The sequence below is a fragment of the Panthera pardus genome, unplaced genomic scaffold (genome assembly GCF_024362965.1).
Source record: "Panthera pardus isolate Hobbes unplaced genomic scaffold, ASM2436296v1 HiC_scaffold_24, whole genome shotgun sequence".
Lineage (NCBI taxonomy): Eukaryota > Metazoa > Chordata > Mammalia > Carnivora > Felidae > Panthera > Panthera pardus.
Window position 1 is genome coordinate 40,313,406 of NW_026526810.1, and position 27,003 is coordinate 40,340,408.

The following is a 27,003-nucleotide window of genomic DNA, read 5'->3' on the forward strand; positions in this document are numbered from 1 at the left end:
TAGCTGAGTTGGTTAAGCATCCCCAACTTTGGCTCAGGTCATGATCTCGAGGTTTTCAGGTTGGAGCCCCACGGTGGACTCTGTGCTGACAGCTCAGAGCCTGAAGCATGCTTCGGATTCTCTTTCTCCCTCTCTCTGCCCCTGCCCCCACTTGTGTTTTCTCTCTCTCTCTCTCTCTCTCAAAAATAAATATTTTAAAAAAAGAGTTGAGAAGTGGACAAGGTAAATGTATATTAATCTTTCAAAAAAATTGGTCGTGAAGAAGAGAGATAGGGCAGTGTTTTGGAAAAAAGCCAGTAGAGAAAGAGAGAGAGAGAGAGAGAGAGAGAGAGAGAGAGAGAGAGACTTAAGTTACAAAACATAAGAAGAGTTGCTAGGGCAAGGACCCTAGGGAAGTGGAAGACAATGGTATCCAATTGTACTTGTATGGGGAAATCATCTTCTACAAATGAGAACTTTCACAGTTCACTCAGTAGTGAGTTTTTCTACTCTCTTGCTTATATATTTTGATGAACAGAATTTCATAATTTTAATAATAAAACATAAATCCCATTATTGTCAGTGATTTTATGTCTTATAGAAATAATTTCTGACTCCAAGTTCAGAAGGATACTCTCCTATATTCTAAAAATGTTAAAGTTTGCATTTCATATTTAAGTCCATAATCCATCTGGAATTGATTTTTGTTTGTAGTATGAGGTAGGGATTCAATGTCATTTAAAAATTTTGGATAGCAAATTATTCCAGCCTGATTATTTTTATCCATTGGTGTTCAATGTCTTGGTATGTGAGTCATGTAAATGGTATACAGGAGCCAGCTCATAGCAATTTGTGAAAATTGCTAACATCTCCCCCCAGTTTTGAATTTAGTGAAGTCTTTCTGGCAGCTTGAAATTAGCCAAGATTGTAGTATTTACACCATGGAAATCAGCAAACAACTACAAATCAAGGCTGTTTGACTGGAGAGCTGACTTATTTGTGATGATTTGCTCTTAAAAAAAAAAGAGAGATTCTGGGGCGCCTGGGTGGCTCAGTTGGTTGGACGTCGGACTTCAGCTCAGGTCATGATCTCACGGTTTGTGGGTTTGACCCCTGCATCGGGCTCTGTGCTGACGGCTGAGAGCTTGGAGCCTGTTTCAGATCCTGTGTCTCCTTCTCTCTTTGCCCCTCTCCCACTTGTGCTCTGTCTCTCTCTGTCTCTTAAAAATAAATAAATGTAAAAAAAAAAATTCTGTCTTTCCGCGGGAACCACCAACTTCCAGTAATTTGCCAAAATGACCAACACAAAGGGAAAGAGGAGAGGTATTCGCTATATGTTCTCTAGGCCTTTTAGAAAACATGGAGTTGTTCCTTTGGCCACATCCATGCGAATCTATAAGAAAGGTGATATCGTGGACATCAAAGAATTGGGCACTGTTCAAAAAGGAATGCTCCACAAATGTTACCATGGCAAAACTGGAAGAGTCTACAGTGTTACCCAGCATGCTGTTGGCATCGTTGTAAACAAGCTAAAGGCCAGATTCTTGCTAAGAAAATTAACGTATGTATTGAGCATATTAAGCACTCAAAGAGTCGTGATAGCTTCCTGAAGGGTGTGAAGGAAAATGATCAAAAAAAAGAAGGACGCCAAGGAGAAAGGTACTGAGGTTCCACTGAAGTGCTAGGCTGCCCCGCCCAAGAAGCACACTTTGTGAGAACCAATGGAAAGGAGCCTGAGCTGCTGGAACCCATATGAATTCACAGCATGATAAATGTAAAAAAATAAAAGACCTCAAGACTGTAAAAATGTTTCCCTTATTTGAGTAGCTGTGTGGTGTCCTCTCCCTCAAAGAAATATTTAAAGCAAACTTTAATTGTGTCCTAATTCATTGGGTGATGTCTTTTTTTTTTTTTTTTAATTTTTGTTAAGCTTATTTTTGAGAGAGAGAGAGACAGAGACAGAGACAGAGCATGAATGGAAGAGGGGCAGAGAGAGAGGGAGACAGAATACGAAGCAGGCTCCAGACTCTGAGCTGTCAGCACAGAGCTGGATGTGGAGCGCTAACTCACAAACTATGAGATATGACCTGAGCTGAAGTCGGATGCTTAACGGATTGAGCCACCCAAGTGCCCCTCGGGTGATGTCTTTGTTCAAATTTGGTGGTTTATTTCTTGCTGAAAGATGTGAGGTGGTTTATTGTATACAGCAGAATATACTCAACTGGTTAGGAGCTGACAGATATTACTTATAAAATATTTACAGTAGTTTGAAAATAGTCCCTCTAAATCACTAAGAAAAAACAGTTTTAAAAATACACGAAAGCTTATCTGTTGCATTGTATTTAAGCTCAGGGAAAGTGGAGTACTTGTAATTGTATCCTGTCTTAAATAGCTGTGTTTTAAGGATAAAGAACTTGCCTTTGAAACCTATTACTTAAAAATAGATTGTTTAAAGCACTGTGTCTTGTTCCTACTAAACCGTTTTCCCTATCATTTCCTGTTACTGTTTCTTCTATATGGTGCTCTAGCTATTAGGAAAAATTTGTTTATTGGGACTGCTCTTTCTTGCCCCAGTTCCTTTGCCTGAAAATACCTACCTTTCTAAAGTTGGTGAATTTCTGATTGTCCTTTGTTCATCTTGAGTGTCTAAGTGAACCTTACCTGATAAAGGTATTTTAAGGAATGAAAGTGTTTGGAATCAGAGGAGAGAAATTCTAGTTTGGGATGATAGAATAAAATCCCTTATATATGTTCCCACAGCGGGGGAAAAGATTCTAGATACTTTATTATTATTTATTTATTTTATTATACTTTATTATTTACTTATTTTAAGATTTTATTTTTAAGTTATCTCCCAACACACCCAACACAGGGTTCCAACTCACAACCCTGAGATCAAGAATCTCATGCTCTACTGACAGAGCCACAAGGCCCCTGGGTTGCTAATACTTTATTTATGATTGTCACATCTATGTTCATTAATGAGATTGATCTGAAATTTTCTTTCTTGTAATACCCTTGCTTGAATATGGTATAAAAAATATTCTATTATTATAATTTAGTTGAAGAGTGCTTATTTTGTTTGTATTCTCTGGAAAAGCTGATTAAAATTGAAATTAACTCTTCTCAGTAGAACTTGCTGGTAAAACCATTTGGTCCTGATTCAGTGTAATGTGTGGTGGTGGTGGTGGTGTGTGTGTGTGTGTCTGTGTCTGTGAAAAGATTAAAGATATTCAAGATAATGAATTTCTGTATTGGTTATAAGATCACTTATGTTTTTATGTTTTTTTCTTGAGTCTGTTTTCTAAAAACTTTCCACTTCACTCAAATTTACTAAGAAAAGACTTTCTTAATATTCTTATGTTTTTAATTTATGCTGCAGTTATTTTCCCTTAAATTTATAATACTTTCTTTTTTTTTTTAACGTTTATTTATTTTTGAGACAGAGACAGAGCATGAACGGGGGAGGGTCAGAGAGAGAGGGAGACACAGAATCTGAAACAGGCTCCAGGCTCTGAGCGGTCAGCACAGAGCCCGACGCGGGGCTCGAACTCACGGACAGTGAGAGCATGACCTGAGCCGAAGTCGGCCGCTTAACCGACTGAGCCACCCAGGCGCCCCTAATTTATAATACTTTCACTTGTGTTTCTCTTTCTTCTGATCAATATTGCCAGAGGTTTGACAATTTTATTCGTGTTTCCTTTGTTGATACTCTTTTGTGTATATTTGTTTTCTATTTCATTAATTTATATTATTTTCTCACTTTGAATATCTTTTTTCTGTTGCACTTTATATAATGTTTTAATGTTTTCAGCTTATGTCATTCATTTTCAGCTTTTCTTTTTTCTAAGATATGGCCATATATTTCCTCTAGTACTGCAAGTTTTGATGTGTACTGTTTTTCATTATCATTTAGTTCCATTTTTTCTTTCACTATATTCTTCTTTATTCCATGAATACTTTAGAAACATTTTGAAATTTTTAAATGTAGATTTTTAAAAATATTTTTTTTGTTATTTATTTATGATAATTAGCATTGTAGTCAGGATGTAGTCAGTATGATACTAATTCATCAAAATTTGTTGAGACTTGCTTTATCTCCTAATACATAGTCAGTTTTCATAAATACTCCTTATATATTAAAAAAGTTGTATTTTTGCAGATGCTGGATGCAATTTTTTATATGTGTATTAAATCAAACTTGTTCAAATATTATTTTTAAAATATTTTTTAGAGGGAGTGCACAAGATGGGGGGAGGGACAGAGGGAGACACAGAGAGAGAGAAAGAGAGAGAATCTTAAGCAGGCTTCAGGCTCAGCATGGAGCCCAATGGGAAGTTCAGGCTCATAAGTATGGAATCATGACCTGAGCCGAAATCCAGAGTCAGACTCTCAACTGACTGAGCCACCCAGGTGCCCCTCAAATATTCTTTATCCTTACTAATTTTCTGATCTACTTACTCTATCATTATTAAGTGAGTTTATTAAAATCTCTCACTTCGGTGGATTTGCCAATTTCTCTTTGTTATTTTGTCAATTTTAGCTTTCTGTATTTTGAAGTTATTTTTTGTATAAGTTTTCCCAATATTTTATTTTGAGAAGAGACTCCTACATAAAAATTGAAAGAATAATTCAACAAACATCCATACATCTTTTATTTAGATTCACAAACTGTTACCATTTTGTCACATTTTGCTTTCTCTATTTCTATATGAGTATGTATGAATTTATGTCTTTTTTTAAGTTGAAGTGAAACCCATAGTATAAAATTAATGATTTTAGAGTGTAAAATTCAATGACATTTAGTATATTCACAATGTTGTGTAACCACCACCTTTATCTAATTTCAAAACATTTCATCACGCCCGCACCCATTGAGCAGTTGCTCCCCATTTCTCCCTCCTTCTAGCTCTGGAACCAACAAACTACTTTTTGTCTCTATGAATTTACCTATTATATATATTTCATAAAAATGAGATCATGCACTATATGGCATTTTGTGTCTGGGTTCTTCCACTTGGCATAATATTTTTGAAGTTCAACAATATTGTAGCATGTATCAGTATTTCATTTATAATATATATATACCTTATTTGTTTATCCATTCATCTGTTGATGGACAGTTGGATTGTTTTCACCTTTCAACTTTTGTGAATAATGATGTAATGAATATCAGCATCAGCATACAAGTATCTGTTTGAGTCCCTGTTTTCAATTCTTTTAGATATATACGTCAGGCTGGAATTGCTGAGTCATATGGTAATTATATGTTTAACTTTTGTAGGAACTGCCAAAGTATTTCCAGAGTGACTGCACTATTTTACATTCTCACTAGCAATATATAAGAATTCCAATTTTCTACATTCTCATCAACACTTGTTATTTTCTGTTTTTGTTTTATTATTATAGTTATTCTAGTGGGTATGAAGTGGTATCTCATTGTGGTTTTAATTTGCATTTCCCTAGTGACTAATGATATAGAGCATTTTTTCATGTGCTTGTCTACCATTTGTATATTCTTTTTAACAGAAATGTCTATTGAAGTCCTTTGTGCACTTTTTTTTAAAATTTTTTTTTTAACGTTTATTTATTTTTGAGACAGAGAGAGACAGAGCATGAACAGGGGAAGGGCAGAGAGAGAGGGAGACACAGAATCTGAAACAGGCTCCAGGCTCTGAGCTGTCAGCACAGAGCCCAACGCGGGGCTCGAACTCACCGACCGTGAGATCATGACCTGAGCCGAAGTCGGACGCTTAACTGACCAAGCCACCCAGGCGCCCCTTTTGTGCACTTTTAAATTGGGTTGTTTGTCTTTTTGTTTTTGAGTTGTAAGAGTTCTTGTGTATTCGAGACACTATATTCTTGTCAGATATAAGTTTCAAATATTTTCCATTCTGAGGTTATCTTTTTACTTAATAATGCTCTTTGATGTACAAAAATTTTTAATTTTTTGATGAAGTCAAGTTTATCTATTTTTTCTTCTGTTGCTCATACTTTTAATGGCACATCTAAGAATCTCTTGTCTGAGTACATGAAGATTTACCTCTATGTTTTCTTCAAAGAGCTTTATAGTTTTAGTACTCACATTTAGGTCTTTGATCCATTTTGACTTAATTTTTCTATGTGCTGTGAGATAGGAGCCCAACTTCATTCTTTTATATCTAGATATTCATTTGTCCTACTACCATTCATTGAAAAAACTGTTCTTTCTCCATTGAATAGTGTTGGCACACTTGTTGAAAATCAGTTGTTCATAGATATATAAGTGTATTTTTACCCTCTCAATTTTGTTTGGTTGGTATATCGGTTTATTCTCATGCCAGTACAGCCTTGCTTTGATTACTATAACTTTTTTGTAAGTTTGTAACCAGGAAGAATGAGGCCTCCATCTTTGTTCTTCTTTTTCAAGATTGTTTTGGCTATTCAGAGCCTCTTGTAGTTCCACATGAATTTGAGGATTGGCTTTTCTGTTGTTGCAAAAAAGGCCTTTGGAATTTCAATGAGTCTGTACATCCCTTTGGGTAGTATTGCTATATAACAATATTGTTTTCCAATCCACGACACGGAGTATCTTTCCATTTATTTAGTTAGCTCTTTAATTTCTTTCAGCAGTTTTTTATATTTATCAGTATGTAAGTCTTTAATCTCCTTGGTTATATGTATTCTGAGCTACTTTTATTTTTTGGATGCTATTATAAATGGAATTGTTTTCTTAATTTTCTTTTTGGATTGTTTACTGCTGTTATATAGCAACACAACTGATTTTTATTAATGTTTATTTATTTATTTTGAGAGAGAGAGATAGAGCAAGCAGGGGAGGGGCTGAGAGAGAGGGAGACAGAGAATCCCAATCAGGCTCTGCACTGTCACACAAAGCCCAACGTGGAGTTTGAATTCGTGAACTGTGAGAGAATGACCTGAGTTGAAATTAAGAGTTGGTCGCTCAACCAACTGAACCACGCGGGTGCCCTGCAACACAACTGATTTTTGAGTGTTAATCTTATACCCTGTAACTTGTTGAATTAGTTTACTAGTTCTATTAGTTCTTTTATGGATTTTTTTAAAGTAGGTTCCAAGACCAGCGTGGAACCCAACGTAGGGCTTGAACTAATGGCCCTCAGATCAAGACCTGAGGTGAGAACAAGAGCTGGACACTCAACTTACTGAGCCACCCAGGCACCCTTCTTGTATGGATTGTTGAGGGGATTTCCTATGTAAAGGATCATGTTGTTTGTGAATAGGAATAGTTTTATTTTTTTCTACTTTGTATGCCTTTTTTTGTTGTTGTTGCCTAATTGTTTTGGTTAGGACTTCTAGTAAAGTGTTCAGTCGCACTGGTGAAAGTGAGCATTCTTGTCTTGTTCCTGATCTTAAAGGAAAAACTCCTAGTCTTTCATCACTGAGTCCAACATTAGCTGTTTTCTGGTGGTGGTTTATGTCTAGATTTCTGTGAAAATTTTTTAACTGTGTTTGCAATATATAAGGCTTTTTGAATACAAAAATTTATGTATTTGATCATTTTGGAAATATTATTAACTTTCCTTCATTATTTCATTTATCTTTCACTATTATAAGTATATATTTGTTAGACCTTCTCTGTGCTATGTGTTCATACTTATTAAATATATTCTATTTCATTGTTTTTTTGTGTGTTGTATTCTGAGTAGTTCCCTCAGATATAGCTTTCAATTTACTAATTATTTCTTCAGTTCCATCTAGTCTGCTGTTTAATCCACATCCTTGGGTGGGTTTTTAAAAAATTTTCAATAATTGTATTTTTGCATTTCTAAAAGTTCTTACTGGTTCTTTTATAACTCAGCTGATTTTTTATAAATTCATTCTTTGGCTTTATGTTCTTTTATTTCTTTAAGTATATTAAACATGTTTATCTTGTATTCTATATCAGTATAGATATATACCTTGTATATATAGCTTTTTATGTTAAAATTATATATAACTTCCTAAACTGAAGTTTTTGTGAGTCTCATTCTGAAATTTTTTATGCTGACTTTGTTCACAATAATTTATTCTTCGTGTCTCATTATGTCAAAGTATGGATTTATGTTCCTTGAAATTTTATTGGTGGGATTTTTTTTTGAGGCCTAAATTAAAGTTAAATTTCTTGAGAGATTTGTTTTATTTTCTGCTCAATGTCTGGACTAAGACTAGGACTAATTTGAATGAAAATTTCTGTTTGTGTTTTTGGGACCATTCAGATTTTGTAAATCCTATCATTAAACCCACTTCAGGGTGGACTTGTAGTCTTGAATTATCAAGAATGACTTATCTTTTGCCTTGATTTACGACCAAGAGTGAGACAATTTTCCTTAACATCTTTCTCCGTAGGATAGATTATTTTCTAGATTACTCACTGAGGATATGGGTCTTTGGGATTCTTTGTTATTTGCAAAGTCCAGTATAATATCCTGCCTTCACGGGCCTACATTGTCTCTTGTCTGCCATGCCCAATGCCTTTTAAAACTAAAACTCTAGGCCACCAAAGATTGACAGATACCCAAGACAGGAGCTGTCTTCAGATTTCATATCTCTTTGGAGTTATGATCCTCTTCTTATACTTTTTTTTAGCTTTGGAGGCTCTCTCTTGCATTCTTGATAAGTCAATCATGGATGTAAAAAAAATTTTTTTTTAATTTAACTAGCATTTTAAAGATATTTTGCACTTAAGAACTTTTAGAAATGCAAAAATACAATTATTGAAATTTTTTTAAAAACCCACCCAAGGATGTGGATTAAACTGGGCATTTAAAAAGAAATTTGATAGGTTTTTGCCAAGGACTAGAATTTTGTTATTTCTGAATAAAGATAACATATACCATATTTAGCTTAACCTTTCCCCTACTCTTAAATTGTCATGCTAATTTTCTTTATTATTTCTTCATTAGTTTTTTTACTAAGTATAATAGTGAGGTGAATATCTTTCCTCTTTGTTTATTTGTTGCTTTATTAATATCTTGATTATTTCCTTGGAATATTTTTGAATAGGATTTCTGGGTCAAAGGAAAAATGGCCATTGATTTGAAGGAAGTTTAGGAAGTAGTATCTACAAGAATTGGACGTAGGAGGTAAGGCAGAGGAGGGAATCTAGTATGAGACTTAAGTTTTTGGCTTAAGTAACAGGCTAGATGATGATGTCATTAACTAAGATTGGGAACACAGGTTAAGGTGGGTGTGTGCGTGGGGAATGATAACAAATTCAGTTTGGACATGCTGTATCTGAGGTTAGGTCACGTAGGTAGAGAAATTTTTAGTAGGCAGTTGCAAATACAGGGCAGAGGCTCAGGAGAGGGTTTTGGGCTATAGACACAGATATGGGATTCACAAAATTGGGGGTTCCAGGAGCCTGGAATCTATCAAATGTATTTTCAGGGATTAATGTATTTGATAAATTGATTTTTATCCTAATGCTTCTATTCATGCTTTCATTTCAATAATAATCTGGATCACTCGGATGACCACTTTATTAATAGTATTGCCAACTTACTTCAGTGTCTTTATTTGTATTAATGTTTATAATCTTGCTGGTGCCAAGTATCACAGAGCCAGGCTTACTATGTAAATGATGCATTCAGGTCAAGTGAAGATGAAGTGATATCATTGTGTGCTTGCTCATATGAATGAAGGTTTCATAGTAGTATGAATAGAGAAAAGTGGTGGGAGAACTGAATCATCACATGGTACATAGTTCTATTTAAATTAAAAAGAATCTATGTTACTAGCAGCCACGCCCACATTCACATTCTGAGTTGGCAAATTGGTTTCAAGGAAAAAAGCATAACAATCCTAATAAATTAATGTTTATTTCATCGTATGAGTTTTTTTAGATTTTTAGTTTTATTTGAGTGTATTTTATAAAGATTTTGCTTGTAAACTTGTTAGGAACTAAAAGCATAAAGAATTTATGCTTATTTAAGTAAGTGAATAATACAATAAAAATAATTTTGGTCAACATTGAAAACTTAAGACAATAATTTTTTTAGATTATACAAATTTGTGTGTCAGAGCTGAGCCATGGATATAAGTAGGACTTGTCCAGAGAAAGTTCAAAGTGGAGAAAGAAAGGGTGCTGGGAACAGAATGCTGGGAAGCATCAGTAATTAAGTAATGCATGAAGGGAAAGAGAAAAACTTACAAACCCAATGTTAAGATGGGAATAAGGTGGTTAAAAGGAGGGAATTGAAATGTCTTTGAAAGGCATATATGGCCTTTTCCCAAACACTTTCAGTGGAATGAGTAAATAAGTGGTGAGAATGTAGGTAGGAACAGTGTCAGAACAGTTTCTTAAAATGAGCTTGGTTAAGATTGAAAGGAAAGAAAGAATGTTCTGGAATGGGACATAACATCATTATAAATGCAAGTCCTTGAACATATTTATGTGCTAAAAAGGAATAATGAAGGAAGGATTCACATATATATCGGAAGAAATAATCGACAAAATGGGATCTCAGTAAAGATGGGACTCAATGTGAGATAGATAACAGATGGCAGGGTTTTCCCTTGAAGAGTAATGGTAATATTCATTTGAGATGAGATATGAGTAAGTTTAAAACTGGAAACTGGAGTCATGCTGTATAGCTTGTAAGTTTCTATGAAGTAAGGACCAGAGTGATGGGGAGGTAGTTGTAGAAGATTCATGAAAACAGTGATGAAGATTTGTAATAGTTATTATGAGAAATGGGTTGGGAACTTAACCAACAGTGTTGACAACCTTGCTGAGATCAGGGTTCTAGTTTTGGCTGTGCGACTTACTAGCTCTATGAATTAAGCAAATAATCTAACCTGTCTGAATATTTGTAGAATGAGGAATTTGGACAATGTACCTACTTCTTTTTTTTAGTTAAAATTATTTTTTATTGAATTATAATTGGCATATAATATTAGTTTCAGGTGTATAGTATATTGATTTTATATTTTTTTACATTCTGAAGTGATCACTTGGTTAGGTCTGATTACTATCTGTCACTATACAAAGTTGTAATATTATTGACTATATTCCACATAATTCACACACATCTTTTTGACTTATTTACTTTATAACTGGAGGTTCATACCTCTAAATCCCCTTTGCCTATTTCACCCATCTCCCTACACTCTTCCCCGCTGGCAAATACCAGTTTGTTCTCTCTATCTGTGAATCTATTTCTGTTTTATTTGTTTTGTTTTTTTGTTTTGTTTAATTTATTTTGTTTAATTTATTTTAATTTAATTGTTTATTTAACTTATTTTTAATTGTTTTGTTTGTTTCATATAAATGAAATCATATGATATTTGTCTTTATCTGACTTATTTCACTTAGCATAATATCCTCTAGGTTCAGCCTTGTCACAAAGGGTAAGATTTCCTTCATTTTTGTGGCTGAGTAATATTTCATTGTAGATATACTACCAGTTCTTCTTTATCCATTAATCTGTCAATGGACACTTAGTTTCCTTCCATATCCTGGCTATTATAAATAGTGCTTCAGTGAACATAGGGGGCCATATCTTTTTGAATTAGTGTTTTTGTCTTCTTTGGATAAATACATAGAAGCGGAATTGCTGGATTGTATGGTAATTCTATTTTTATTTATTTAATTTATTTATTTATTTTTAATTTTTTTAACATTTATTTATTTTCGAGACATAGAGAGACAGAGCATGAACGGGGGAGGGTCAGAGAGAGAGGAAGACACAGAATCCGAAACAGGCTCCAGGCTCTGAGCTGTCAGCATGGAGCCCGATGCGGGGCTTGAACTCACAGACTGTGAGATCATGACCTGAGCCGAAGTCGGAGGCTCAACCGACTGAGCCACCCAGGCGCCCCTGTATGGTAATTCTATTTTTAATTTTGAGGAACCCCCATACTATTTTCCACAGTGGCTGCACCACTTTACATTCCCACTAAGAGTGCATAAGCGTTCCCTTTTCTCCACATCCTCACCAACATTTACTTCTTGTCTTTTTGGTAATAGCCATTCTGACAGGTGTGAAGTGATAGCTCATTGTGGTTTGATTTGCATTTCCCTGATGATGAGTGATGTTGAGCATATTTTCATGTGTCTCTTTGTCACCTATATGTCTTCTTTGGACAAATGTCTGTTCAGGTCCTTTGCCTGTGTGTTAATCAGATTATTTGGGGTTTGGGGGATTGAGTTGTATCAGTTCTTTATATGTTTTGGATATCAACCCCTTATTGGATATATTGTTTCCAAGTATTTTCTCCCATTCACTAAGTTGCCTTTCTATCTTGTTGATGGTTTCCTTTGCTGTCCATAAGCTTTTTAGTTTGATGTAGTTCCATTTGTTTATTTTTGCTTTGTTACCCTTGCCTGAGGAGACATATCCAAAAATATATTGCAAAGACCAGTGTCAAAGAGCTTACTGCCTGTGTTTTCTTCTAGGAGTTTTATGGTTTCAGGTCTTATAGTTAAGTCTTTAATCCATTTTGGGTTTATTTTTGTGTATGGTGTAAGAAGGTGGTCCAGTTTCATTCTTTTGCATGTAGCCATCTGGTTTTCCCAACACGGACTAGGTAATTTATAAAGAGCTTTTAAGTCCCCAAATCATTTAATTTAGAAGTCAGGCACTAACTCCTTTCTAATAAGAAATCTAACACAATAAATATTTTCCCCTTTTAAGAGTTACTTTGGAACCAAAAACTAGGCCTTTTTAGACTACATTTAGTTTGAAAGTCCACATGGAGAATTAAAAAGCCAGTTAAAATAGGAAGGGAAAAGGAATGGAAGACTTATTTTTTTCTCCTCTTCAAGCACACCAACCATCCACTGAAGCAAACAACACTCATAGAAAGATACAGGAACTAGAATAAGAAAAAAAGGTGAAATAAATTGTTGTCAGTGTCTTTTTGTCTTCTAGTTCCTAGGAATTTGTAAGTGAATTCCAACTTTGTGTTAAGTTATTGTGAAATTCCAATGAGGAATTGAGGAAAATGAGATAGCCTGGAGGAATTTTTTTTTAATTTTTTTTTTTAATGTTTATTTATTTTTTGAGAGAAAGAGAGAATGAGTAGGGGAGGGACAGAGAGAGAGACACACAGAATCTGAAGCAGGCTCCAGGCTCTGAGGTGTCAGCACAGAGCCCCACATGGGCCTTGAAGTCACGAACTGTGAGATCATGACCTGAGCTGAAGTCCAAGGATTAACAAACTGAGTCACCCAGGTGCCCCTCTTATATATCTGTCTGTCTACAAATAGATAGATAGATAGATAGATAGATAGATAGATAGATTTTCCAGGAATAGAATTTAGTAATTCATCACTTACATTTAGCATCCATGCTGCTCATCCCAACCAGTGTCCTCTTTAATGCCCCTCACCTGTTTAGCCCTTCGCCCCACCCAACACCCTGCTGGCAACCTTCAGTTTTTCTCTGTATTTAAGAGTCTCTTATGGTCTGTCTCCACTGGAGGAATTTCTTGTAAGAGAATCCACTCTAAAAGTCTAACTACTCTGCATCTTTAAGGAAGGAGTGGCTCCAAATAAACACAGGCTTGATAATGATTGAAAATGTAACTTTAGTGGGTCACCTCTCTTTGCTCTCAAGAATTTTTTTTACAATTAAACTTTTTTAAAATTTAAATTCTTTACAATTTGCGGTATGAATCAACTGAAATAACTTCCTAAATACCATATCTGGCCTTGTAAAGAGTCAAGACCACATTCAACAATCATGGGAATACCTAACTCTTTATTTTCCTTCAAGAAAGGTCTTTATGTAAAAAAAGACCAAAGCAATCTGAGTTGTGCCTGAAATTCAAGAAAACCCAGAGCTATATGATTCCCTGAGCTGCTTGGCCTGGAATACTCAGGAGCTGCTTGTATGGAGCTGTGTGCACCTACTGTACTCCATGCATTCAGCCCTCAGCTAATAATGCCTGAGAAGAGTAGACCTCCAGCAGAAGGAAGAGTTCCAGTCCTGCCAACTATTACACTATTTATGTATTCACAGTTCCGCTTCTCTCACCAGAATGTGAATTCCTGGAGGGCAGAGAAATTGTCTAATTCATCTTTTTTTTTTCAACGTTTTTTATTTATTTTTGGGACAGAGAGAGACAGAGCATGAACGGGGGAGGGGCAGAGAGAGAGGGAGACACAGAATCGGAAACAGGCTCCAGGCTCCGAGCCATCAGCCCAGAGCCTGACGCGGGGCTCGAACTCATGGACCGTGAGATCGTGACCTGGCTGAAGTCGGACGCTTAACCGACTGCGCCACCCAGGCGCCCCCTAATTCATCTTTTTATCCCTAGCGCCTTTAACAGCAACTTGCACATAGCAACTTCTAATATCTTCTTACGGGATAAATAAATGATTTAAATCTATGATTCAGTATCCCAAATAATAAAAGGCAGAGTGTATAATAATTTCTAAGCATTCTTAAGGTATGGCTAATAACAGTTCTTTTCAGTCATGTTAACACAAAAAGAAATGGCACTTGGCATCTTTGGAAATTAAGGAAATATATATTGATTGGATATATATTGAAAATCAATGTATATATTTCTGAATGCACATATGAGCATATGTTGTTCTGATTATTTCCACATATCTCTTGCCAGGCAGATTTTTCTAAAGCACCATCTTTATTTTGTTATTTCTCTGATTAAGGCCCCATGATGACGTCTAGTTGTATAATGTATTGGTTTGGAGCTTTTGGACACTAACAAAAAGCAGTTTTCATTTAATCTAAAATTTCATCAGTGTTGTGTAATGGAAGTGGTATAGAATTATGCTATGTGGGCATAATTATTACTCAATACTTATTTGAATGCAGGGGACAGAAACTCAATTCAATTAGTTGAAGAAGGAGAAGGAGGAGAAGAAGAGGAGGAGGAGGAGGAGGAGGGGGAGAAGAAGAAGAAGAAGAAGAAGAAGAAGAAGAAGAAGAAGAAGAAGAAGAAGAAGAAGAAGAAGAAGAAGAAGAAGGAGGAGGAGGAGGAGGAGAAGGAGAAGAAGAAGGACGACGAAGGAGGGGGAGGGGGAGGGGGAGGAGGAAGAGGAGGACGAGAGGGAGAGAGGGAGAGAGAAAGAAAGAAGAAAGAAAGAAAGAAAGAAAGAAAGAAAGAAAGAAAAAAGAAAGAAAAGGAAAGAAGAGAAAATGTTTTTTTGAGTTAATGGGAAGTCCAGGAGATTGCACCTGGCTGTAGGCATGGCTGGCTCCAGAGGTTTGAATAATGTTGTCAGGACTCTGACTCTATTCCTCTCTCAGATTCATTCATTTCTTCTTGGCGTCATTCTTAAGTAGGATTTCTCTTCTCTGAAGGCAATGTGGCCTCCAGTTGTCTTAGGCTCACATCCTTCAAGTTTAGCAATCTCCAAAGTAGGGGAAATCATCCTGATTAACTCCAGAGGGAAAGTTCTGGGGAGGGCTCTATTTGGCCTAAACTGGGTCATGTACCCATTTCTCAACTAATGTGGTGAAAGAATGGTATATTTTGACTTGCTAAATCTGGATCACATGTCCCAGGCTTGGAGTCAAGGGAAGGTGGAGTCCCATAATGGCCATTTCCTTCAAGATCACTTTGAATGGGGTAGAGCAGTTCTCCAAAGGAAAATGTGTGGCTCTTATCAGAAGGGAGATGCATTGACACAAGTAGCTTATCGGTCTACCACACCAGGGCTGAGGTGGAGCTTGTATATTCAGGTCTGATGAACCAACTGGCATCTGTCCCAGTTGCTCAGGGTGTATATTCTCAATGCCTGGTGTACATATTGTACCATTGTTAACTTTTTTTTTTAACGTTTTATTTTTTTGAGAGACAGAAAGAGTGTGAGCAGGAGAAAGGCAGAGAGAGAGGGAAACACAGAATTCAAAACAGGCTCCAGGCTCTGAGCTGTCAGCACAGAGACCAACGCAAGTCTCGAACCCATGAATGTGAGATCATGACCTGAGCTGAAGTCAGATGCTCAACCGACTGAGCCACCCAGGTGCCTCAATTGTTAACTATTTTGATATCATCCCCACACCCCATGAATCTCACCATTTATGAGTTAAAAATAATATATGTAATACCATATGAGCAGTCTTGAACACATAAAAAGAATATTTATTTTTATGGAACAAAAATGACACCTAAACAAAGTTTTTGGCAAGATATTTTTCAGAGCCTGATCAGATTTGGAGCAAACAAAGAGAATTGGTGAAACTATTGCCCCCCCTTTTTTTTCTTAAAGAAAAAATAAATAACGTTTATATGTAGTCCTTTATGAAGTGTTTATATCATATTATTACTCTCCCCAATATCTAAAAGTGGTTTGAATTTCTGATAATAAAACTGAATACTTCTGTCAGTAGTGAGCTTAGGGACACATGCACCAAAGCAAAGCTAAGTCCCAAGTCCCTAAGATGCCCTTCAAAAGCAGTCATCCAGTTAATTTGATCTATTAAACAAACTTAGCAGTTGGGATGCCCACACAGTGAGAAAGGCTGCTTAGAGATGGAATTTTGGCTTTAATTGGAATCTTCTGTCCTTTATTAGACAACCATAAGCTTCCAATTATACACACCATCTTCATTTCAAATTATGGATTTATAAAACCTTATGAATTTTCATTCCTCACAACAGATTTAGGAATAAACACAAGCTTCTGTCATGAACAAATATAAGAGGTTTTCTTCTCTCTCTCTCTCTCTCTCTCTCTCTCTCTCTCTCTCTCTCTCTCTCTTTTTTTTGCCACATCCCAAAGGTCATTGATAATTGACCAAACACCCACTGTGTATCCAGAGATGTGTTAGGTATTTGGAGCTATTAAAAGGAAACTTGAAAAATAATTCTTTTCCTTGAAGAATTTAGGTAATATGTCTCAGGAGAAAAATTAACATACTTAGAACAATAAGGTAATAATTAAATGGAACCTTTGCTGTTTCCACTAATGGTGTAATGGCTTCCCCTCCATTTCAGTCTGTTGAATTTTACCCATTCTTCAGGGTCTGTTTCCAGAACTTTCCTTTATTTAGCTTTACTTGATTACTTGAATATAAAGTAGGGCTTACATTCCTCTGAACCATCCACCCTAGCGACACTTAAAATGTCTTCATAGCTTTTTATCATCTATAGGAGCAGCCCAGCCTCTGTAGCCTGGTGAGGAGTCCTTGACCAGCTTTCTTGCTTTATCTCCCCTTGCCCTTCTATTTGCACACATTTTGAAAGTAAACCAAATCCTGGTACCAAATCCAAACCTGGTTTAGTAAACAAAATGAAACAAAACAAAATGTTACCAAATGTTGTGAATTTCCACATGTAGTCTTCTCTACATAGACCAGTCTTTTCCTTCCCTTTCCCCCAATTTAGCGCTTGACAAACTCCCACTCACTCATTAACATAGCTTAGACATCACTCTCTCAATGAGGTCTCCTTCCTTTCCATCCTGTAGGTTGTGCTCTGCCTTTTGTACCTGCTCTTATGATTCTGGGTGGTGGTGATTCACTTTCATGTCTACCTGCATTCTCCTTGTAATCGTCAGCACCCATCCCTTACTTAGTTTGGACCCCTGAGTGTCTAGTAAGAGCCTGGCACACAACAGGTCCTCCATAAAATTTTATTGAAATGAATTGGGTTGCATTGAACTAAGTAAGAGTATAGAGAAGACTTGAAGTAGCTGAAGATCCTAGCTGAACCCCAGGTTTTATGTCCATGTTGACAAGGGGAAAAAGTTGTTAGAGAAGGGGGAGATGACATGAGCAATACCCAAGGGAGGAGAATGAGCCAGGTGAAAGCTAGAGACTGTGGATGATCATATCTGCCTAGAGTAGAGGCTGTAGAGTGGAGAGTGTTAGGAAATAAAATCAGAAAGGCCAGGATGGCCATGTTATGGAAGACTTTGAATGTGAAGCAAAGGAGGTGAAACATGATGGAATAAGTACTGCAATTTGAGAAAAGAAAATTTTAGAAATATCCCAAGTATCTGTGTAGAAGAGGAGCTTTATCCCTCTTGCAACCTCTTTTGGCATTTACATTATTACTACTAGTATGTCAGTGGTCCCAACTGACCTAGAGTCATCTGAGCATAATAGTCTGGTAGTTTGAAGCAGAGTGTGATGTGTTGGGAGTCAGAAGTCTGGAGTTGAATTTCTGCTCTGGTCTAATTTGTTACCTGATAGGGTGAAATCACTTCACCTCTCTAATCCTGTGTTCTCATCTGTAAAATGAAGGCAGAAGGTGGATAACACAATTCATGAGGTCCCTTTGATCTCTAGGAGTCTATATGTAACAAAATAACTAATTCTTAGCTACTTTATTAATCTGTTTTTGCCCCTTAGTTTTATTTGTTTATTTACCTGTTTACTGGGTTTTAGAGTTGCTTTATTAGACAGGTCTCTGACAGTCCCACAATCTGCTCTGCTGAGACCAGCCTCTGAGGTCCTAACCATTGTGTCACACCTAGAAAACCCTGCCCAAGCTTCCACCCTTCCTTAAAAACCCAGATCCAGCCCAACATATTTCCTGAAGCTTTTCCTAATCTCTCCAAGTCTCTGATATTTATTCCTTGCTTTTGGTGTTTAAATATATTTTGTCTTGAGCTATTCTTTATTTGTATCATATTGTCTTTTCTCTCTCCAATTTCTTTTTAAGCTTCATAAAATAAGGAACTGTTACATGCAATATTTGTTCATCTCCCATACCCCATTTCACCCCAGTACAAAGCTAGGCACAAAATAGATGTTTAGTAAACGTCTTGAAATATTGAATGAATGATGTACAGGAAATATTACTAAAAATAGAAAAAGCTGACTTCAAAAAGGACACCTATAGGGCTTGGAATTGAAATAATGTAGCCTATCAATGATTTCATAGATGGTATTTTGTACCCCATGAAAGACTGATTTAAGATGTTTTGTGTGTGTGTGTATATAATGGAATACTACTCGGCAATGAAAAAGAATGAAATCTTGCCATTTGCAACAATGTGGATGGAATTGGAGGATATTATGCTGAACAAAATAAGTCAGTCAGAGAAAGATATCATATGTTCTCACTCATATGTGGAATTTGAGAAACTTAACAGAAGACCATGGGGGAAGGGAAGGAAAAAATAGTTACAAACTGAGAGGGAATTAAACCATAAGAGACTCTTAAATACAGAGAACAAACTGAGGGTTGAGGGAGGGGAAATGGGTGATGGGCATTGAGGAGGGCACTTTTTGGGATCAGCGCTGGGTATTGTATGTAAGCAATGAATCATGGGAATCTACTCCTGAAGCCAAGAGCACGCCGTATACTCTGTATGTTAGCTAACTTGACAATAAATTACATTTAAAAAAAGATAGGATGATCTGTGAAGTTTCTGGTCTGTGGGCTTGTCTTGAATTAAAGAGTGGGTGGTACCAGGTCCTAGATATTCCAGCCAACTCAAGGAAAAGAGAAAACAGAGAACTGTTTACTGAGTGACTTTGCTGTTGGACAAGTCCCAAGTGCAGCTTGAGAACATCGGGCAGAGTTACCACCCTGCTGCCACAACCTCTGCCAACTTGGATAAGAAGCAGTGAGGTTGACCTGTCTTTTGGCTCTGGAACAAGGCGAGGGAGCACACCAGCAGGCATGGGAAGGAAGAAGTTGTGAAATGAAAGACATGAAAAAGAGATGACTATGAGCCTCTTTCCTCTTTTCTCCTGTTACCCCAAGTCTCTCTCCTGCCTCCTTGACACCTGTAAAGTGGTAAAAACCAGAACCTTGCACTTTGCACCAACTGTGGCATGGGGCTTTGGGGTCTAGCTTGGGGTAACAGAAGACGGTGAAAATCAGTTTTGTTTCTTAAAGTAGTCCTACCATAAAAGGTTTGAAGATCACTACTCTGCTTGGATAATTAGCCTTTAAACAACCCAATGCCTAAACAGCTCAAAGCAAAATATAAGAGGGAGGTTTACTATGTGAAGCAGTTGAGTTCTAGATGGCAGTGTTGAAGCTCTCTTCACTGTAAATTAGCTCATGGAAATAAAACGTGAGGGGTTAGGAACTCCAAATCCTGCCGTTGCTCTCAAATTGCCTCAGGCTGTCTTTCGTAGGAAAGTCCAGAAACTACGGATTCGGATGCACCCCCCGCCCCTTTCTGACATGCTCCAAAGCTGTTAGTGTTTATAACAGAAGAATGGGGCATTACGTTGATTTGTCTTACTGTGTGCAGAAAATGTAGGAATAATTCCCGTGTGTCATCAACCATTTAGTCAGCACTCAGTTCCTTAGCAGAGGAAATGGTAGGATTTATTAGGGAAAGTATCTGTCATACCATATAAATAGATGCACAGTTAAAGCAGATGCAGCAGGCGGAGTATATATTTCTGTGTGACAGATCATAAGGAACTTATTATCAAGAACTCTTTGGAAAAATCAGTCATTTGGTAAGATGGCAAACATAAGGATGCACTTATATTTTTATGCAGTTCCTCCAAACAGTAATTTTGGCTCAAAATGGGGTAGAAATAGTTTTAATTAAAAATGGTTTTGCATTATTTTTTTACTTTTGAGAAAACATGCAAGTGATAAAAGCAGCCCAATTGTAGAAAAAGCTACCTAAAATAGATCACTTTCTCACTGCCGACCCCAGACCCCAGCCTCCTCCCTCTTTAGGGGTCATCACTGTCAATTTATTTGGTATCATTCAGAAATATTCAACACAAACTGATCCCCCCCCCCCTTTTTTTTTAGTTTTTACACAAATGGCAGTGTCTTTGTCATAGTCTTTCATGGCTACCTTTTTCCCTTAACAGTATACCTTGGAAATCATTCCTTATCAGTCTTACACATGGCCAGGCTCATTGTTTTTAACAGATTTAACTGATGTTGACGTCTTGCCAAAATGGCTTTAGGGTTTTTTATGTTAACATTACGGATACTTTTTTTCCCCTTCTTAAATGTTTATTTTTGAAAGAGAGAGAGAGAGAGGGAGAGAGAGAAGGGGAGGGGCAGAGAGAGAGGGGGACAGAGGATCTGAAGCAGGCTCTGTGCTGACAGTAGCCAGCCCACTGTGGGACTTTAATTCACCAACTGTGAGATCCTGACCTGAGCTGAAGTTGAAGTTGGTCACTGGACTCACTGAGCCACCCACGTGCTCCAACATTACAGATACATTTTAACCATAGTCCCCCCTGCCCAATTCTGTTGCTCTCTGACTAAAGGTAATCACTATCCCCAAATTAGCATGTATCCTTCCTGCCTTGTTTTTTATATATTTAGTGTATACGTATTTAGTATTTCATTATGTGACTCTGGCACCACAATTTATCAGCAGTTGTGTTTTTGAACATTTAGTTTGTTTGCAGGTGTTTGCTGTTAAGTGCAATTCTAAAATAAGCATTCTCTTTAATGTCTCCCTGGGCACACGTATGTGAATTTTTTAGGATATATACTAACAAGGAGAATTCCTAGGTTGTAAGGTGTGTGCATAGCACCTTCATCTGATATTGCAAAATTATTCTCCAGTGTGGTTTTTGACCATACACATTCACACCAGCCACGTTTAAAAGTTTTCCTTTCCTTTCCTTTCCTTTCCTTTCCTTTCCTTTCGTTTCCTTCCCTCCCTCCCTCCCTCTCTCTCTTTCTCTTTCTTTCTTTCTTTCTTTCTTTCTTTCTTTCTTTCTTTCTTTCTTTCTTTCTTTCTTTCCTTCTTTCTTTTTCTTTCCTCTTTCTTTCGGTTGCTACATTCTTACCAACACTTGGATTTCTCAGACTTCTAAAATGTTGCCAAGCTAATAGGGATGAAATAGTATCTCATCATGGTTTTAATTTGCATTTATTTCTGAAGGTATCTTTTCTTACCTTTTTTGGCTATTTAGTTTCCCTCTTAATAATTAATTATTGAAATGTTTGACAATTTTTCCTTCATATTATTTGTTTTTCCTTATTGATTTATAGGGATTATTTTATATTCTGGATACTATTATCCCATAATGTGTATTATAATTAACTTCTCCCACTCTGTGGCTTGCACTTTTACTATTTACGGTGTCTTCTGTCTAATGCAATTTTTATATTTTAATGTATTCAAATTCTCACTGTTTTCATTTTTGCTTTTGTCATTTTGTTTAGGAAACCTAAAGAAATGTAATGAAGACATTCTCTTAAACTTTCTTTTTAACTTTAAAAATTTCCCGCATACATTTGAATTTTTAATCCACGTGAGCTGTCTTTTTGTTACGGCATGAAATAGAGATCTAAATGCCTACCTTCTCCCGGTATATGTGCTGGTTATGACCAGTTCTCTTGGCACCAAGTGTCTCATGGTCGCTACTCCCTGCTGACATGTAAAGCCATCTCTGTCCCATGCCAAGTTTCCATATATGTATTGGTCAGTATTGACTTATTTTGTTCATTATGCTCCTCTGGCCTTATTTTATATCCTTGACCTAATACCACACTATTTAAATTACTGTGGCCTTATAGTTAGCCTAGTAGGGCAAACCTCCACTCCATAGTTTTCTTGTTCAAAAATTTCTTTGCTACTTTTATCTCTTTTATCTTCCACATGAACTTTACAGTAGGACTATTAAATTCCATGAAGAGTCTTGGGACTCCAATAGGAATTATAATGATTCATAGATCTATTATATATTCATGGGGAGAGCTACTGGATTTACACAATTATTTCTTTCAATTCTTCAGTGTCTTATCATTTATCCAGTGCATCTTTTGTGTAAATGTTTCGTAATTTTACCAAATAGGTCTTGCATAAATTTCATTAGATTTTTGCCTAGGTATCTACTGTAAACGAGAGATTTTATATAAATATATATTGTTTTCTCTTACACTCTGAACATGTATTATGTTGAATTCTCCATTTGTTTGAATTATTTACCTACAGATTCTCTTGCATTTTCTATGTAAATAATCCTATGGTCTGCAAATAAGAAAAATTTTCTTTCCTTCTAATTCTTTTTTTTAAGTATCATGCTGGCTAGGACTCTATGCAGTGTTTAAGAGAAGCTGTGATAACTGGTACCCTTGTCTTGTTCCTGACTCTAAAGAGTACAATTCTAATGTTTTACCACTAAATATCATGTGTTCTAGAGGTTTCTGATAGATACATGCGGAAGTGACTGCCGGCTCCCCCAGATTTGGCTCTGTCTTTTTCCTTAAGTAGAATCTTTAAATTTTTTCTGAAGACTTGTCTACCAAGAAAATGCCTGCATTGCCCAGCCTTCAACTACGTGAGGGCACATAACTTAGTTTCTGCCATGGGCATCTAAGTGGAAGTCATATGTGCAAATTTCAGTATATCCTAAAGGGGAAAGGGTGCCTCTTTTTAGGCACTCTCACCTTTTCTCCTTCCTGCGGCTTGACATGCAGTTGTGATGACTGAATTGGAGCACTATAGTGGACTTGAAGTGATCTTAGGAATAAAGATCACACAAAACATAATAAAGGAACTTGGCTCTGGGCCACTTAACCAGTCTTATGTGAGAGAGAAGTAAAATGCTATACAGTCTGAAGTTTTCTGCCACTAATAGTCAAGCCCAATCCTTCAACACTCTTCACCAGAGTAATGAGGTTGTAGTCCATTCTCAGTTTGCCAATGTTTTTTCTTTTTTCATAAATTACACTTTTATAAATTGCTCACCTCTATTAATGAGATGAATTACATTGATAGATTTTTCAATCATCCTTGGGATTCTGTTATGATATGCTTTTAGAGGTTGCAGATGTACAGAGATTTTCTTACTTTTCCTAAGGTTTTCAGATGAAAAATTTTAAACTAGAAAAGTTGGCCTGCACAGTGAACTCCCATGCATTAACCATTCAGATTCTACAATTAACATATTATTATATTTGCTTTGTACCTTATCTCTTGTGATGTGTTATATCAGTTAGGTAATATTTTAAAATACTTGTGTTCAAAAGTGAGAATATTTAAATATATAAATATTTTCTTTTCCCATATTGTCTTTGTGCACTTTGGGTATCAAAAATATATTTATGTCATAATATGAAGCAATGATCTCTTCTATCTCTTCATTGAAAAAGTCTGTTTAGTGCAGGAAATAAGTTTTGAACATGTGGTTAAACTCACCTGTCTGGGTAAGTACTTGTTTGGCATGGTGCTTTTTTAATGGTACATTTTTTTTTATTGAAGTATAGTTGACATAAAGTGTTATGTTAGTTTCAGGTGTACAGCATAGTGATTCAACAAATTTATTTGTTATGTATGCTCACCTCATATAGCTACCATCTGTTACCATACAACACTATTACAATACCAGTGACTATATTCTGTATGCTGTACATTTCATCCTGGTGACTTATTCATTCCATAACTGGAAGCCTGTATCTCCCAGTCTCCTTCACTCATTTTGTCCATCTTCCTATCTCCCCTCTGGCAACCATCAGTTTGTTCTCTTTGTATTGTATTCTTTGTATACTGTTTCTATTTATGGGTCTGTTTCTGCGTTTGTTTGTTTATTCCTTTGTTTTGTTTCTTATATTCCATGTATAAGTGAAATCATATACTATTTGTCTTTCTCTATCTGACGTACTTCACTTAGCATAATACTCTCTAGGTCCATCCATGTTGTTCCAAATGGCATGTTGTCATTCTTCTTTATAGGTGAGTAACATTCCATTGTGTGTGTGTGTGTGTGTGTGTGTGTGTGTGTGTGTGTATATATACACACACACATATATATACATATATATGTATATATACCCCATTTTCTTTATCTGCTCATCTATTAGTGGACACTTGGCTTGCTTCCATATCTTGGCTATTGTAAATAATGCTTAAATGAACATAGGAGTGAATGTATCTTTTTGAATTAATATTTTCATTTTCTTTAGGTAAATACCCAGCAGTAGAATTACTGGATCTTATGGTATTTCTGTTTTTAACGTTTTGAGGCATCTCCATACTGTTTTCCACAATGGCTGCACGAATTTGCATTGCCACTAATAGTGCATGAGGGTTTCTTTTTCTCAACATCCTTGTTAATAGTTGTTGTTTCTTGTGTTTTGGATTTCAGCCATTCTGACAGGTATGAGGTGATATCTCATTATGGCTTTGATTGGCATGTCCCTATAATGAATGATGTTGAGCATCTTTTCATGTGTCTATTGGTCGTCTATATGTCTTCTTTGGAGAAATGTCTGACCAGATCCTCTGCCCATTTTAAATCAGATTATTCTTTTTTTGGTGTTGAGTTGTATAAGCTCTTAATATGTTTTGGATATTAACCCCTTATCAGCTATATCATTTGCAAATATCTTCTCCCATTCAGTAGGTTACCCTTTTGTTGATGGTTTCCTTTGCCGTGCAAAAACTTTATTTTAGAGTAATCCCAGTGGTTAATTTTTGCTTTTGCTTCTCTTGCCTGAGGAGACCTATCTTAATGGATACAATTTTTTTTTTTGGATACAATTTTTTAAAATTACAGATTCAGGTGCGCCTGGATGGCTTAATCAGTTAAGCATCCGATTTCAGCCAGGTCATGATCTCACCTTCTTGAGTTCGAGCCCTGCACTAGGCTCTGTGCTGACAGCTCAGAGCCTGGAGCCTGTTTCAGATTCTGTGTCTCCCACTCTCTCTCTGCCCCTCCCCCACTCACATTCTGTTTCTCTCTCTCAAAAATAAATAAACATTACAAATTAAAAAATAAAATAAAATTACAGATTCAATTTATTTAATGGGTATAAATAAATATATAGATTGCCGTTTCTTTTTCAAGTCAATTTTAGTGATTTATCTATCTCTAGAGAACTGTCCATTTCATTAAACTGTCAACTTTACTTGTGTAACGATATTCATTGTATTTTCTAGTCCTTTTAAAAACTTTGACTCTATTTGTAGTCCTGTCCCTTTCTCCTCACTTTTCTCTTTTTCTATCAATCAGAAAAAATTAAAGTTTGTCTATTTTATCAGTCTTTGGAAAAAAACTAGTTTTAGGATGTATTGACTCCTTATTGATTTTCCCGTCTTTCATCTTTTTCTGTTCCTTTTGTTATTTTTTCTTTCCTTCTGCATGCTCTGTTCTAATTAACTTTTGAGGCATATGCTTCCTTCTCTTCTATTAATGCATTTAAAGTTCTAAATTTCCTACTAAATACTGCTTAAATTGCACACCACACATTTTAGTACTAGTGTTTTCATTGTCTGGGCAGTGCTAAACATTTGGTAATTTCCATTAATTTTTCTCGCCTTCTTAATAATTATTTAGAAGCTTCTAAAATGAATAGGGCAGTGTAACTATTATATTGATTTCTAATTTTACGTCACTGTTATCAGAGAACATGTTTTGGGTCATTGGTACTCATTTGAAATTTGGTTTTTGACATATTATAGTAAATTTTTATATATGTTTCGTGTGCTAGAAAGAATGTGTATTTTAAGTTTTGGGTGTAGGATCACTTATGTTGTTTACATCATCTACAACTATGATTATTGATTTATACACACACACTCTCACACACATTTGAGGTTCCAAATAACTATTTATTCAATGTGAATTATTCTGTTTATCTTTGTATGTTTATATAATGACCCTTTTGCCGTAAAGCTAAAAAGTTGGTACTACTATATTTAATTTCTGTTAATTTTGTTTAAAAGTACATGTTATCCATTTACATAATGACGTCTCCATCATTGTGTTTTAGGCATATCTCTTAATAAGCAGTACATTGTTGCATTTTTAAAAGTCCTTATGATGAAAATTTGTCTTTTAGTAGGCAAGTTCAATATATTAATATTTGTATGTACTTTGATTATTGATCTATTTGGATTTATTTTTACCATATATGTTGTTTTCTATTTACCATCCTTTTTGATTCTTTTTTTATTTCTATTAGGTTAATCTAGTTTTAAATTTTATTTTCCTCTTTCCTCTGTACTGGAACTTTGCTATCTGCCTAGGGTCAGGATTAAAATTAAAAAGTCCCATGTGAGAAATTAAAACCCCAAGCTTCTATACTAATTTCCCAAGCTGGGAGGTTGGACTTTTCTATGTCTCTTTTCATATTTAAAGGGTCTTCCTCCAAAGACATTACTTGTCCCCAGAATCTGTGTTTCAGGGAGCTCAGAGAGATTCCTTTATG

At 36.0% G+C, this 27,003-nt stretch overlaps 1 protein-coding gene and 1 pseudogene across 5 annotated transcripts in view; both read left to right on the forward strand.

Moving 5' to 3' along the window:
- The window catches only part of ZNF280D (zinc finger protein 280D), a 319,813-nt gene that overhangs the window by 43,478 nt on the left and 249,332 nt on the right, over positions 1-27,003 (forward strand). The gene's annotated exons all lie outside the window — the stretch shown is intronic.
- LOC109262938 (60S ribosomal protein L21-like) lies at positions 1,121-1,735 on the forward strand (annotated as a pseudogene).